General features: G+C 50.3%; 2 protein-coding genes across 4 annotated transcripts in view; one reads left to right on the top strand and one right to left on the bottom strand.

Moving 5' to 3' along the window:
- The window catches only part of LOC125135632 (basic proline-rich protein-like), a 74,018-nt gene that overhangs the window by 8,334 nt on the left and 49,199 nt on the right, over nt 1–16,485 (top strand). The window lies entirely within an intron of this gene.
- RREB1 (ras responsive element binding protein 1) overlaps nt 1–16,485 on the bottom strand; it is a 128,135-nt gene that overhangs the window by 109,727 nt on the left and 1,923 nt on the right. The window lies entirely within an intron of this gene.

Below are 16,485 nucleotides of genomic sequence, written 5' to 3'. Positions count from 1 at the left end.
GCAGAAAAAATCAATTTCTCTAAGCCTCCGTTTCCTGCCTTTAAAAGGGGGAAAGTGACGCCCGCGGGCACCCAGCCCAAAGCCCGGGGCCCAGGCAGGGCCTGCCTTCCCCTTGAGTCTCCCACCCACCCACCCCAGGCTGGTCACAGGCAAAAGGAGCCCACCCAGCACTCTGAGAGGCCTTCCCACCCACTGCCCATCTGGTCCCCCAAAGACCCCACAGCCTCCACCTCCTCCCGCGCCACCTTGGCTCCAGTGAGAGGACACGAGGAGAAGCAACACTAAACAAGAGAGGTTGCCAACAGTGCGTAAAAGCAGAAGATGTGAAAATCAGTTTAGGTGATGAAGTTAGAGGCTCTAAGGTATGTGTTCCATCCAACCTGCCCATGCGTCTCACAACCCTCTCGGCCAGGTCCCTCGGCCCCGGGACAGGCCCTGGAAGGTATCGAGGCAGGCACATTCAAAAACGGCTCTGCCTCCCCAGAAGAAAAGGCAGAGGGTGCGCCTCCACGGTAATTAATAAACCACGAGCGTCTCTGGGGCCTGCCAGCTGCCTGCCTTCGCAGCCCGCACACCACTGGGCCCAGCGCTGACCTCACCTGTGGGAGGAGGTGGGCTCTGGGGAGCCCTGGGAAGAGGGAGGGAGGGCGGGCAGGTGGGCAGAGTGGGCACTAGACGGCCCATTCAAAGGCAGTGCTGCCTTTGCAGGTGGATTCTATTTCGACTCGCAGCTTCCAGAACCCTTCACCCACAGGGTGATCAAGACTGCAAATTAGGAGTTCCCGTCGGGATCAGTGGGAACGAATCTGACTAGTATCCATGAGGACGCAGGTTCGACCCCTGGGCCTGCTCGGCGGGTTAAGCACCCGGTATTGCCCTGAGCTGTGGTGTAGGTGGCAGGCAAGGCTCAGATCTGGCGTTGCCGTGGCCGTGGTGTAAGACGGTGGCTGCAGCTGTGATTCGACCCCTTGCCTGGGAACTTCCAAATGCTGCGGGTGTGGCCCTAAAAAGCCAAACACTAAAAAATAAAAAAAGACTGCACATTAGTTCATCGTCTGCGCCCACGTTCCCGCGAGTCCCCCTGGGAACGCTAATGAATAAACAGCCCCCTGACTCCAGCACCCACCCTCCATCTTTTTGAGGGAACAGAAACAAGTCTGTCTCGAATTCTCTGCTTGATGAGCTTATAAATAAGTACCAATGAGCAAAAACACAGTCAAGGAAGTGTCAACACGGTTGGACTGAATTCTGTTCTACTGAAAATAAAGGTCCCATCTCTCAACCATCATTGAACACCACTTCAGGTGGCAGCCCCGCATGTCCTGGGCAGAAAAAAGTCTCGTGCAGAAAACGGGAAGAAATATTCTGCTCAGTACGGCACCCAAGGTCACGGTTACTCTTGCGAAGCGTCTCCTCTACAGCCTGATGTTTCTAAGGGGCCGGCCTCAGAGCATGTGCTAGCTCACACCTGCCTCCAGGACTCAGCAGCCCCAACTCGATCCAGCACCCCGCCTCTCTCCTCTGGTCTCACCCCGATGCCTACCCATCCTGCCCGCAAAGAAGCCTCGTGCTATAAACGTCCCAGGGCCTGTCCTGTCCATGCACTGCTCTTTGCCTAGAAGTTCATCTTCCCTGGGCCACACGCTTCTCCACGTGGCCAGCGCACCCTCCCCCCATCTGAAGACATAATCACTTCCTCTTTCCCCGACCGGTTCCCACTTGCAGGTCCTCTGCATGTCCTGGTGTCTCGGCCGGTTGTGACACAGGTGAGTTTCAGGGCTGGACCTTTTAAGGCTGGACCGTGTTTAGCGCATCCTTGCCTCCCTGGGTCCTAGAGCCTGGGGGAGGCATCAAGAAGCCTTTGGCGCAGCAAAGCTGAGGGTGGAGGGGTCGCCTCTCCCGACCCCCCATGAGAAAGAGCACGGGACCCTGGCCTGCAATCCAGACGGCCTTCACTCCTCTTCTGCGGGAGCCCGAAACTGCCACGAGCAAGATAACAACAGTAATAATAACGGGAGTAAGTGGAAGCTGGCTCGGGTGCAACAGAGCTGGGCGCACGCAAGACTGAAATTTTCTATTTGTTGCTAATTTCAAAACAATCCTTCTCCACAGACCCACCGGAAACAGGAAACAGACCATCAAGGGCTCCTCGCCATTGGAGACCTGAGGTTCCACAACTTGCTTGGTCGTCGCCCGCCCCCCTCCCGCCCCCTGCCCCCAGAGAAGGGGAGGGACGGTGCAGAGGAGACACCCCCCACGCAGAAACGCCCCAAGGGAGAGGGCATCCTCCTGTCACTGTCCTCCAGTCCACGCACCTCCTTCTGCTTAAAAAGCAGAGCAAAAAGACACCTCCTGGAAGCTATCTCCCTTGAATGTGGACACATCCAAACATTGGATGAGTAATTGATTAGATCAATTCACTCGTTACAGCCGCTTCACCGGGACCACAGACCACTTCGCCTCTTAGATCTCAGGTCCTGACCCCCAACACCACGTCCAGGGCAAAATCTGGAATTTATATGGCACATAAAAGGGGTCACAGCCTATTTTACCATAAAACATCAAGGGATCTGTTTTCCAGGCACCGGTCCTGTAGAAACGAAGGCAGCCCTCCCCTCCCCTCCCCAGGTGCCTTCAGAGCTGAGTGTCCTGGCTCTTCCCAGGTGACCGACAAGCCACCCTCCCTGTGGAACGGAGCCGGAGAAGTTTTAGGGCGCTTACATGTGGGTGTCCACCACGTGAACCTATCTCCAGAACAGAGACAGACTCACAGAGAGAACAGGCTGAAGGGGTTGCCAAGGGCGAGGGGGAGGGCGTGGGATGGACGGGGGGTCGGGGGGTAGCGGATGCAAACTATGACATTTAGAATGGACAGACAACAAGGCCCTACTGTACAGCACAGGGCACTCTATCCGGTCTCCTGGGATAAATCATAATAAAAAGGAATATTTAAAAAAAAGAACTTATATGTCGTATAACTAAGTCACTTTGCTGCACAACAGAAATTAGCACAACATTGTAAATCAACTATACTTTAACTTTAAAAACTGGGTGTCAGAGTTCCCATTGTGGCTCGGCGCTAACGAGCCCTACTAGTATCCAAGAGGATGGGGGTTCGATCCCTGGCCTTGCTCACTGGGTTAAGGATCCCGTGTTGCCATGAGCTGTGGTGTAGGTAGCAGATGAGGCTCAGATCTGGTGTTGCTGTGGCTGTGGTGTAGGCCAGTGGCTACAGCTCCGATTGGACCCCTAGCCTGGGAACCTCCGTATGCCACAGATGAGACCATAAAAAGACAAAAAAAAAAAAAAAGTGGGGTGTCCACAGCAAAGAAGCTGAAGGACAGGCACCGCCCCCCCCCCCCCCAAGGAGGACCAGCAGAAGCCCAAGTCCAGGCCCTGGAACCTCTGATGGGAAAATGTGGGGGACATCCCACGCTCAGGATGCTCAGGGCCTCCCCCTACTCTCGGTCTCACGGCCCTGGGGGCTCTGGGGGCAGACGCTCCCCTCTGGCTGACCAGTCAAGCAACAGCACCTGTGGGAGCCCTGTTTCCAGCAGCCCCCACCTCCCCCTCCATCCTCCACGGTGATGGCCTGACTCACTCCGTCAAATGCCAGACAGAAGGACCTGTTTCATGGGTAGGCCTGAATCTGCAATGTCCAGAAGCCAGCAGCCCCGTCACACACACATGCTGCTGGCCAGCTCTGCATACAGCAGGTAGTCAGGGGCTACTTATTTGGTGACGTGTCACATCACTGTGGGAGGAAGTTGAGCGGTGGCCTCCAGCACCGGCTGCACTGTGTGAGGCCCGCTAACTCGCTGGTTCTCAGTTTCCTCCTCTGACTAATGGGGATAATGATCATGTGACAATGGTTGCGCAACTATAAATATAATAAAATCCACTGAATTAAAAAAGAATCGTACTTCTGGTGTCAAAGAGCTGCTATGAAGAATGACGGGACCATCCGAAATGTCAGGCATTTAGGACAATGATATAACCAGCACGTGCTCAATAATAACGTTAGCTCCGATTACCGCTGCTCCCCCTACTCTCATGCTGAGTTTTTCCAGATGAAAAGCCCAACAACCATAAAAGGTTCAAAAAGTGCAATCATGTGTGAGATTTTTTGACTTATTGGGTTGGAGTCAACAGGGATGAAGTCTGGCCCCGAGCAGAAGAGACACTGAAAGATGAGGTCTGGTTGATCTGATTTAAAGCAAACACAAAATCAACTATAGTAAAAAAAAAAAAAAAAAAAAAAACTGAGAATACTCATCACAGCTCAGTGGAAATGAATCTGACTAGGATCCACGAGGACGCAGGTTCCATCCCTGGCCTCGCTCAGCGGGTTCAGGATCCAGCGTTGCCGTGAGCTGTGGCGTAGGTCGCAGATGTGGCTCGGATCTGGCGTTGCTGTAGCTGTGGTGTCAGCCAGCAACGATTCCACCTCTAGCCTGGGAACCTCCATATGCCACGGGTACGGCCCTAAAAAGCAAAAAAATGAAAAAGTAAATAAAGCAAATCCAGGTGGGCTTTGACTGGTGATGCTTTTCACTAAGGGCGATCTGGAACTCAAATGCCTCTGCTGAGCGTATTTGAACCCATTCTCAGTAGATTTGCTTAAAATATGAACAACCACGCCACAGTTCCTGCTCCTGACAGCTGGACTCCTACGTCTTCTGTTTTCTGTTGGTACAGGAGGCAGCCCAGGTAACCATCGGACTCCCAAAGACAGGCTGGCTGTCCTCGAATTCCATTTGCCACACAAGAAAGGATAAAATAAAGCTTCCAGGCCATTTAGGTCACACTTTCCAACTGTACTCATTTGACCACACCGTGTCCCCATTTTTCTGGACCCCACGACACACAGACACAGCCCCTCACACCTTGTGGACACAGCAGCCAGGTCCAGAACACACGTGCCATGACCACCGGCCACGTCAGTGTAAAACTGCTCAGAGAAACAAAAACGACAACATCAAGGCAAGGATGGGTCGCCACCCCCGACCTCAGCACTTCTGTCTGGAGGTGACCGCCATGCATGGCGCGCACCTGTCTCCCAGGGCCACGTCGCGAAAACCCCACTGCCTGCATCCCCTGGTCCACTTGCTTCTTTAAGCTCTTCGGGAGCTGTCGGTAAAATTCTACTTTCTTTTACTTCGCCTTAACACAGCAGGTGTGTAATGTCTCCAGAAGGTATAGACATTACAACACCCCAAAGCTGGGGAAGGTACCACCCCAAGGCCCTTCAACACCCTAACACCAGGGATTAAATACACAACCGTTTTAAGAAAGAAGTGACCCAACAGACAGTGTGTGTTGTCACCACTATCTAGCAGTTACGGGTGGGTTATCTGAACAGGAGCATGGATTTACATATATACACACACACACACAGACCTTCGTCACCAGAAATTGGCTACTACGGATGGTACGTCCCACACTAATTCTGCATACTCGTTGCAAGGCCATCCTAGGAAGCTTTTTCTGCAACACACTTATTAGATCTCCAAACTCACGCTGCTGCTTGGGTCACGGCGAGGCGAGATGCCCGAGATGCCGCGTACCCTAAGACTTGAAATTTCCCAAGCCTGGCTTATGCTTAGTTTCGAAAGCGCCTTTCTCAGCATCTCCTCACCAAGCGACTTCGGCTAGAAAGCCACGGGAGGGGCAAGGTCTCCGCTGAGCGTCCCTTCCCCCATCAGCTCATCTCCTCAAGCCGAGGGCTGCAGTCAAAGTGTGCAGCCTGTTCTAACGGGATTTGAGGTTGCGGGTGATGCGGGAACACCTGTGCTCTTAAACAAAAGATGGATACCCGCGTCCTCCCCACGATGGGCAGGGCTCGGGACCACCAGTTGGGTCAGATGAGCCAGGACTGATACCCTATCAAAGGGTGGGGCTGCCTGAGGGTCACTGGAGGTTCTGATGAGTCACCTGTATGACGTCAGAGAACGGCATTTCCCAGGTGCAGGCACACCCGCTAAGGCTTTCTTGCGAAATGGTTTAAGGATGGCATGTCCCAGCTCACATCCAAGGGGATGGCTGTGCGGGCAAGTGAGGCAGGACCCCCACCCTCCGTGAAGCAGGGTCCAGCACCCCCGATGGACGCCCTGGGGGTCAGGCTGCACAGGGCAGCTGGCCTGCGCTCTAGCTTGTGTTTTACCAACGCAGCAGAAAACACACCACCTTCTAGCTTGGTCCACAAAGACTTTGTTGGCCTTGAAAAAAAAAAAATTTAACACAGTAAAACCCCAAGGGCTGGCTGGGCTGGGGGCCAAATCTGCCATCACCAGAGGTGCTCCAACACAGGCTGGGTGGGGACCAGCCACCCCCTACTACCCCCTCCCCAACAAGGATGCAATCTCCTTTGGCACCAGCAGGAGAAACAGGGCGGCTTCTGTTAATTGCAGGAACTTTCACAGGTTACTCGTCAGGCAAAAGATTGATGTCGGGTTCTAAGACACTCAGAGCGTCCGCTGACCACCACGACATGACGAAAACGCTGGAAAATCAGGTCAGGAGGGGCGTTCTGACCCTCTTAAGGAGAAGGCGCGGGCAGTTCTGAGTCCTCACTCGGTCCACCTGCGGAGCCTCCTCCCCAAGCCCTGTGTTCACAAGTCAAGGCGGCGAGGCATCACTACAACAAACGGAAACTGAGGTGCAGATCTCAGCAGAAAATCCTGCGGAAGCTCAGGCCATCGACAACGATTCCATGTTCCTTTTGGGCTCAGGAAATGAAAAGATGGAGGAGGAGAGAGGAGAGGAGGGCAGGGGGAGGGGAGAAGGAAGCCGTTCATTTGTGGCCAACGATAAGTACCTGACTTCCGTCTCTCACTTTTATAGAAGACTTTTTCAGGCATTATCCACGCGAGGTAAATATATTTTTTAATTTTTTTATAAATATATACATAGGCCACACCTGCGGCATGAGGAAGTTCCCAGGACAGGGTCAAACCCGTGCCACAGCGGCGACCCGAGCCACTGCAGTCACAATGCCAGATCCTTAACTGGCGGCACCACAGAAGAACCCAGTACCTTAGGTTTTAACCAACGAGAACAGTACAAGAAAATGCTGATAAAATTCAAACACACATGAACATAACTCTTTAAAAGGCAGGGAATGTACCTGGTTCCCGAAGCTTTGCTTCATCCCGAAATGTGATCTCAAGAGAAAGGCGCCGCCAGCCACCTGCCCCAGAAGCGGGAGCCCTGGAAATCATCTCCCCATCCCCCAGCCTCAAGTCCTTCCTCCATCTCCGTCAAGCCCACCGAGGCTGCCCATCGCTACTGCCACCCCCTCTAAGCCACGACTGGTTTTCCAAGTTGTGAAAAACGAACCTTCTGGCGGATGGCAAACAGCAGGCAAAAGAGTGGCTTCCTTTTCGTCTGGTCTCTTCTCCAATCGGGGCAGGGGTCATCTTCAAAAATGCAAATCTCATCATGCCAGTCCTTGGCCTAACACCCACTAAGGCTTCCCAGAATTCATCAGGAAGAATTCCAAATACCTGGGAGCTACGCGCAGCAGCTGTAGCCCCACCCACCTCACCCTGCAGTGTCATCACACCTCCGTCTCCTCTTCCTCCACACCCTCCTCCCCAACCTCAGGGCCTCAGTACTAGCTGTTCCTGCTCCAATCCCCTCCCCTCCTCTTCACTATTAGCTCAGGGCGCTCTGCTGAGACACCCTCCTCGACCTGCCTCCCAGCATCCTCCGCCCCTCCCCCGCACCGCCTGTCGCAGGCTCTCGTCACACTTAACACCAAGCCCAGATGGAACCACCTTAGTGGTCCAGGGGCTCGTTCCACGTCTGTGAGGCTCACAACGGCCTCGCTTCCTCACCTTAGCACTCTTGCTGCGAATCACAGCCATCCCCTAGTCGAAATGAAAATTCGCGGAGAAAATAAAAATCCCTAAAGATCTGTAAATGGTTTTTTAAAAAAGCAAACACTATAAGGTTTGCACATGTGGGGGCTGTTTTCCAAATCGGATACTGAATCCAACTCTATATAACATTTTAGAAAAAGGAGGGGATAAAGCTTTCCCAGGCACTTCAACAACAAGTGGTTCTCGGAAACCTTATTTTCATGATGTAAAAACTAATTTAGAGATGTGTGCGTTAAGCCTCCTTTAATTTTACTATTATTTTTGCTTTTTAGGGCCGCACCCGCAGCATATGGAGGTTCCCAGGCTAGGGGTCGAAGCAGAGCTACAGCTGCAGGCCTACACCACAGCCACAGCCCAGCCACAGCCACAGCCACACAGGATCTGAGCTGCATCTGTGACCTATACCACAGCTCACGGCAACGCTGGATCCTTAACCCACTGATTGCGAAGCCAGGGATCAAACCAGCAACCTCACGGTTCCTAGTCAGATTTATTTCTGCTGCGCCACAATGGGAACTCCAAGCCTCCTTTAAATTATACTTGGTTTCAATTTTTAAGTAGAACAGTTTGACCCAATATAGGTTTACCAGTTTAATTAACCAAGTCTTGAAAACCTGTTTCAGAGGCTCACTGACGAGTTTTATATAATCATCCCTCAAAACAATTAAATGCCCTAAAGTGAAAGAGAAAACGGCTTTTCAAAAAAATCTGTTTTTCACATCAGAAAGGCAAATATACAAGCTTCCTTAGAAATAAGATGAAGTTGAAATATTCTGTCTGAATGGATCCGGCACATCTGAGCCTGAATATGTAAAGGAATATTTAAAGGTAGCAAAAATGTATGTTTAATCAATTAGGATGTTATCTCGTATAAAGGCTATCAAAACCTTCCAATTTAAAAAGAAAACAATTTTTGGAATTCCTCTGTGGCAGGTCGCTGCTTTGACATGGGTTCAATCCCTGGCTTGGGAACTTACGCATGCCGCAGGCACGGCCAAAAACAAGAGAAAATAATTTTAATTCCTTATTCGAAAAGGAAACCCACAAGTATAAAAGGCTCCAGAGGCAAAACGCCTTTCCCTCACCCCATCTTCAAGGTATCTTCTAAAGACACACGTACTTCTTTGAAAAGAAAGCCAAGAAAAGATTTTGAGATGATTTTGTGTATTCAGGCGTTTTTTTTTTTTTTCCTTTTTTTGAACAATAAAGTCTCAGCATAAAGGAACCTCCCCCGAAAACAGTGAAAATGATTCTTTCTATAAATACGATCTGTAATCAACTCCTATCACGCACGCAGATACATATACACTGCACACGTGCACACACACAAATAAAGCAAGACCTGCCCCATGTAGGTTTCTGGTTAGGCATTTTGTTTTAAATCCAAGGAGTAACGGAAAAAAGAAAAGTTAAATTATACACAGACCAACACTCCTATTAACTCATACCACTAATGAAACAAAAATCTAACTAAGCAGAGAAAATGGGCCCACACATTGGAGCTCTGAAATGATTTGGGCCTTTGATCTCTGTGCCCATCCCTCCTGTTTAATATAAACTTCAAACCAAGAGCCATGAAAAGTGGTTATAATTAGTAAGGGCCCTGGTGTGACAGCTTTTAGTGCAGTCAGGCATTAACAAAGTTTTTTCTTCCCTCTCTTTAATTTCGAGTAAATGAAGCTGAGCAAACTTTTATTTTAAAATTTCTGTAATTCAAGACGCTTTCCCACCAGTGGGCACTTGGCACCCACTTTCTGCGGGATGGGTCTTCTTCCGTTTCCTTCTCCCGATGTGGGCCATTTATTGAGGACCTCGCTTGCAAAATTATATGTGGGCTCCAAAAAGAACCCGGACCTCTTCAGAGAAGCTCTGCATTTTTCCGTATTCTGAAAATGGGTTCAACACTAATCACTGAATCAGCATCAACCATGCAATCCCAGAGTTGCGCACAGAAGGTGGGAAAACATGAGTGAGGCTGCTGATCCGGGGAGGAAACGTGCCAACAGGCAAATTACAGCAGGCACACCGGCCAGCGGGGGGTAAAAGTGCCTCTGGATGGAAGACCTGGTTTTCCCTGCAGGAGGTGGTGTTTGAGATGAGCCTTGAAAGAAGAGTGAAGACACGTTTGCAAGGAGAAGCACTGGGGACAAACCAGAATGGAGCGCTACGCGGAAAAGCAGAAGCGGGACAAGTTTCCTCAGCGGGACCGTGGCATGGGGGCGCGCGCACGCGCAGGAAGGGTTGACACTAGAGTGACAGTCCGGAAAGCCGCGGAGGGAGGTCCTCCGGGGCCAAGGCGAGGACTTTGGATTCCTTCCTGCAGAGGTGTGTTTCAGCAGGCAAACCCCATCCCATGTGCAGCTGCAGAGATGGAGGGCAACTACTGCAGGAGGGGGACGCTGGCGGCAGGACATGCACCTTGGGGGCCTTTGTGACCATGATGAGGACTGTAGGTCAGGACAGGGGGGCAGCTGACACCAGGGCTGGACGGGGCAAGGCCTTCGGGGACGGCCCGGTGTCTGCACACCGCAGAGAGAGGCCAGGAGTCGAGTCTGGCCTGAAGGCTGGTCGAACGGTGAGCTGAAGTTCACCTTCTAGAAGTGGGGGAGAGACTTTTCTTCCTACACGTTCCGCCGAGGTACCTGCAGGTGAGCCTTGGTTTGGCAAATGCAGTAAATGGAGTCAGGGAGCCGGGAGTGGCCGGTTTATAGGTGAGAGGCGAGGGCAGCAAGGTCCCAGGTGCGGGGCGGGGACACCTCCGACACCTGCAAGCAGGCCCGACACCACCTGGCCCGAGGGATGGGAACGGAACCGACAGTCTGTCCCCGGGTCTGGGATGGAAAGAACGCTGCCTGCACATGCTAACAACCCTTTCTCGTGGGTAAGAGGGAGCCCAAACGTTCAGGGGGCAACTGTCACTTCCCACCACAGGCAGCCCTGCCCTTTCTGGAATGGTCCCCACCTCTTCCTGCTTCTTCTGGCTCTAAGGCTTCCTCCTCGCCGGCCGGCTGCCAGTGAGATGGGGGGGGGGGGACGTGGACCAGGACAAGGGTTAGGCAAGTGGCACCTGTGACTAAAAGATGGCTCCTGTCCCCGTCCCCACACTTCTGGCCTGAGGAAATTTGGTTGAATGTTTCTATATCACAACATTTTTTTTTTCTGTGTATTTGAGGTCTGGGAGTCTCAAGAACATAAAAATCACCATCACTGTATCCCTTCCAGCTAAGGCAGCAGGCTGCCAGCGCCCCCGCCCCACAGCGATGTACAGACAGGTGTCCCGAACACCGCCCTCTAAGAAGGCTGGGGAACTATCCAAGGATTTTGCAAAAACTTGAGAAAACCAAGTAAGGCAGACTACCAGGGCAAAAACACTACCTGTCAAGCAAGCAGGGGCTAGTTCAAACACTCAGGGGGATATTTGGGGACGGGGGTTACACCACATAACTTAAAACACGAGGGAGAAGTGGCAGCTGACAGCGCCGGAGCTGGTTTCTTCAATAAGTGAAGAAGTGACTCGGAAAGCAGAGCCACCTACCCGAGCAGGGCCCCGGTGCCAATGAGGCTGGTCTGTTTTAGAAGCAGATCACTTCTGCAACTTGTATTTACTACGGGGGGCACGGGGTGGGGGTGGGGGGGTAAAATATATGTCATGCCACCTGCGTGCTTTCACCAACCCCCAATTCTTCTACGAAACCTTCAACTTGCCAACTGCAACACCTCCAGGGCATGGAAGGAGAGCTTCCTTGCTCTAAGAAAGTCCAGATCTCCAAATATGCCCCATGCAATAGAGTGAGAAGGCAGGGCTGCCTGCCTGCGTGACACAGGCCAGGACGCCTGTAACTTTAAAGCAGGCTTTCTCAACCTCCACCTACTGACATTTGGGACTGGACGATCCTTTGTGGTGGAGCCTTCCGGTGCATTGTGGGACGGGCAGCAGCATCCTTGGCCTCTGCCTACTAAAGGCCAGCAGCGCACGCACGCACGCATGCACGCACGCACACACACACCGCCCCAGCAAGGCAATCAAGTGTCTCCAGACACTGCCAAGTGCCCCCGGGGGAAAACCACCAAGCTGAGAACCACTGGTTTAAAAGCGGCAGCCACCTGCCTTTCCCCTAAGATCCATCCCTGATGAAGCAAACGTCATTCAGCATAACTTGTTGGTCTGTCTCCTCAGCACTCGCAGCAAACACAAACTCTGCCCAAGGAAATCCAGAGTGGATACCCACAAAGCTTCCTGAGCTCAAAATATAACCCTTTCTTCCATATATAGATTTTGACTTTCTGGAACATTTATTTTATCCTTTACCATGATCCCAAGAGGTAGAAAACCTACTAAAAAAAAAAAAAGTGTATAATCACATTCATCTAGCGTCACACTGCCAATGGCTAGAACGTTTCTTTTTTAATGGCCTTACACCTTCAAATTCAACCAGAGGATTATTGTGGAAGGGCCTGGTCTCATTTAAACACACACACACACACACACACACACACACAAAGATAAACAGGCCCTGTATATTTAATGCTCCATCTTCGGAGGCCAAGCTGACTTTAAAAAGCAGGTGGTGTGCAGAGTCAGGCTGGGGTTGGAACTTCTGGGTCCTAGGCTTGATTTATGACCAGCCACCGGGTGGAGGTTGGCACAACTGGAAAATGGGTTCATATACTCTCCCAGCCTTGCTGTGCTGCTCTGAGGATAGAATCTGAATCTTTGCTCAAGGCCCTTCACAAAAACAGGGTGAAGTTACCTTTATCCAGAGTCGGCCCTAAGGAAATACGAAATCTCCCAAGTACTGAAACTGCCAAAAAGCCTGCAACATTCTTATAACAATCCTGCCCCCAGAGTCTCTGGGAAAGGGGGTGAAAGAGATGAGAAAACGAGCTAGCCAGGGGAAAAACAAATAGAGCCATTTAAAAGCTTTATCTAATTACCCCCACTGAGACTTTTTCTCCGCAGTCTGGCCCGCTGACAAAGAATGTGGGGCTCTTGACTGGGCTTCCTCCAACCTCATCAGGACCACCCGCCCTCACGGTGTCGGAAAGGCCTCAGGTGAATCCCCAGGAGCAGCCAGTTCCCGGTCTCGGGGGACCTGGGGGACCTGACGGAGGCTTTCAAATTCTATTAGCACTGCTTGCTGGAATCACACTGAACAAATACTCTCCACCCTCTCCCACTCCTTTTGTCTAAAGCACCTATTCACAGGCGGCCACCTTTATGGATGGGCAGACTGGCTCACCTGTACCCAAAGTACCACCAGAAACGAGATGCACCAGTAGGTGGAAGGAACTGCTCCCTGCGCCCTCCTCCCGGGCGTCCCTTCCTCCACCAACCAACGCCAGCTACACCCAGGCAGGGCGACAGGGAAACAGAGCCAGGCACCGCGGCTGATGCCGGCCCCCAGGACAGCCAAGGGAAAGGGTCCGTCACCCTCATGCCCCATCTCCCACTGAAAATTAAAAATAAGTGATGCATTTCAGAAAGCACACTGTATGCCACGGCTCTGTCTTTTGACCTCTGATTTACGGAGAGGCCCCCCAGGGTGTGGAAATCACAGGCCGACCCCTGCTTTTTGAAGAAAGGCTCAATGGTTGTTTCTACCTATAAAGCTCTTTCTAAGTCTGAAAGAGAGCTAGGAAACTCACCTAGCCTGTGCCTCCTCCCCCCTGCCTAAGAACCCATGTCACTTCTTAATTATATTCGGATATAAAAAACATGACTCAATGTTGCCTGTTCAGTAGGTCCGAAGCTCACAGGTAACGCTGCGGCAGGGAAACTTCTGAGCGAAAGGGGGCTTGCCTTTCAACCAATAGCTGACGGTCACCAGCCCCATCATCTCACCAACAAACTTCAAGATCGTTAAAGGGTTGCTTTCCAACAGCTGGTTCCAAAGATACCCTACACCTAAGGTCATTATTTTGAAAGCGGTATGAAGAACTAGGCTGAAATAAACTGAGGTGGGGTGAAAAGGAGGCCCCCTATCAAAACCTAATCTAATCTCAGTCAAGGGGGAAGAAGCTACGGTCCTGGTAGCTACGGACCGTAGCTTCTTTCTTTTGATACGATATTGCATTTCAATCTGGTGAATACAAACCTGTTTGATAAAGAGCAAAATATGACATCACTGTATGGGTTCCGTAGGTTTTCCAAAACAAACCAAACAGCCTGTCACTCATAAACGAAACAGGTGCTGGTAAGCCCACATTTCCTAGGAAAGGGAGGACACCAGAGCGGGGCAGAGCACGAATGTCAATTAAAAGACACTCACAGGGAGTTCCTACTGTGGCTTAGCGGTAACGAACCCAACTCGGATCCATGAGGATGCGGGTTCGATCCCTGGCCTCGCTCAGTGAGTTAAGGATCTGGTGTTGCCGTGAGCTGGGATGTGGGTCACAGACGTGGCTCGGATCCCTCATTGCTGTGGCTGTGGCGTAGGCTGGCAGCTATAGCTCCGATTGGACCCTTAGCCTGGGAACTTCCATATACCACAGGTGTGGCCCTAAAAAGCAAAAAAAAAAAAAAAGACACAACAGAAGAGAGGTTATTTCAATATGATAACAAAAACAAAACAAACTTAACATCCTGTTTTCCTAGGTCAAAGGCCATGGAAGATTCAGAAATTAATTAAATCTAGTTAAATAATGTAAAACAGGAGAGGACTCCCTTTCAAAAATGCTCTGGTTAATTTTAGCATCCTTCTGTTTAGCTGCTTAGCAACCCTTATCCTATGACCTTTTAAGCACCACCTACTTTTCAGAAGGATAATGAATAGAAGCATCAAAAGCGTGCACCTCTGACTATGTCCAGCGAGCACGTTTAACCAATTTTTGTAGGACTTAAATTTATATTAATTACGTCACATAAAACCTCCAAAGGGTGGAATTTTCCTTCATTAACCAGAACACTTCCTTTGCTGAAAAAGGGCACATGATGTTAACTACGGAGCATAAGACAGGCAGCAAAAAAAGTTCCAAACTGATCTCAGGAAGTGGACCCGCACAGCAGTTCAAAACTGAGGAGGAGAAATGCAAGCCACAAAATGGCAACTATCTAAGAGGGCCGGGGACAGACAACTGGCAACCAATCAACAACTGTTGTTGGGATGCAGCCTAAGCAGCTTTGCTGTCCTCCTCCCACATTCTGTACCTATGCTGGCTGCAAATGAGACCTCAGGAGGCTGCCTGAAAAAATCGGTAATAAAAGACCCTTCCATCAAAAGGTCACTTGTTTGATGACGTCAACAGTTAGGAATGGATGCACCACCTGTGCCCGCTGAGTCAGACCCACCTTCCCCACCACACAACAAACACCTGTCTGCCATGAGGGCTGAGGCTCTGAATTTCTGAAGAGACAGAAAACGGCATCGAGAAAAACCCAGAGAATGATATGCCACAAAGCCGTGAATGGCAGCAGCACTTCTCGACAGTCTCACATAACCAGCAAATCTGAACATCCTAACACGCAACCTGTTGAGCAGTATTTTTAAGAATGATAAAACAGGGCAAGTTCATTAACAACCTAAAATGGACCACAAGGTAAACAATAACTAAATCAAAGGGCTCTCCCTTTCTTTTGTAAAAGGGGTTGGGGGGGTGGGTGGGAAGGAAGGTGTTTTTTTCACACATTTTAAAACTTGATAAAAGCCATTCAAATGTTTAATTCATCAGTGTAACCAAAGCTCAAAACACATCAAAGCAGGATCCATCACCGGGTACCCAGGAGCTCCCTCCAAAGGGCAAAGGTAAAAGAAAAGAAAAGAAAAAAAAAAAACACAACACTAAAATTAGTGATTCACCTTTGCATAAATTACTTTAAGAATAATTTGAACCCATTCCTTCAAAAGTTCTGTGTGACTCTTGAAGAAAGAAAATACCTAAACGTTTAAAAACAAGAAAGCAAGAGAGAAAAAAAGAGAAGTTTCAGCCTCTAACTTAAGACTTCCGGGTTACATTACGTCTTAGAACCATACCTGCCTAACTCGAAAAGCATTAGATCTAGAGGATGCTTTTAAGGGCGATGAGGAGAAGAAGGAAAAACCCCCGAAAAACTCAGAAACAAAACAAAAACCATTCTTTTCTTTGCAGTTCCCTTTTCTCCACTTTCCACATCAATTAAACTTATTTCAGAATACACTCGCACGCAGGCACAGACCCCACTGAGTATCTAAAACGACCTCAAAAATACGGGATGCACATGAACAGCTCAGACTTTGCAGAAATCATCTCAAGTCTTCCTCTTCAAGACAGAAATACCGCGCTATTTCCAGCATCCCTATCAAACAGGCAAACTTTATTTTCCCTGGCTTTTACATCTAAACTCTACCACAAGAAGGAAGGGGAATTTTTCTGCTGATGAAAACCCTGGGACAGGTTTCTCAGCATACCCCGAAAGTATATTTTTTTATTCACCCTTCTGTCTCTCTCCGCCACCATTAACCCCCCGAAAGAAGCCGAAAACACGCCAAAGTGCCCCGAATGTGTGCTGCTGCTGGCTCTGAAGCCGTGTAGAATTTCGTAATGGAATGTGAACTGCTCGTCCGGATCTGGGCTCACGTTCTATCTTCTAACCAGTAAGGAGCGAGGGAGGGCAAAATCTGCTGAG

Source organism: Phacochoerus africanus, chromosome 9 (assembly GCF_016906955.1).
Source record: "Phacochoerus africanus isolate WHEZ1 chromosome 9, ROS_Pafr_v1, whole genome shotgun sequence".
In the NCBI taxonomy this organism is placed as follows: domain Eukaryota; kingdom Metazoa; phylum Chordata; class Mammalia; order Artiodactyla; family Suidae; genus Phacochoerus; species Phacochoerus africanus.
The sequence above is the reverse complement of the archived record's forward strand: the minus strand, read 5'-3'. Positions and strand labels throughout refer to the sequence as shown.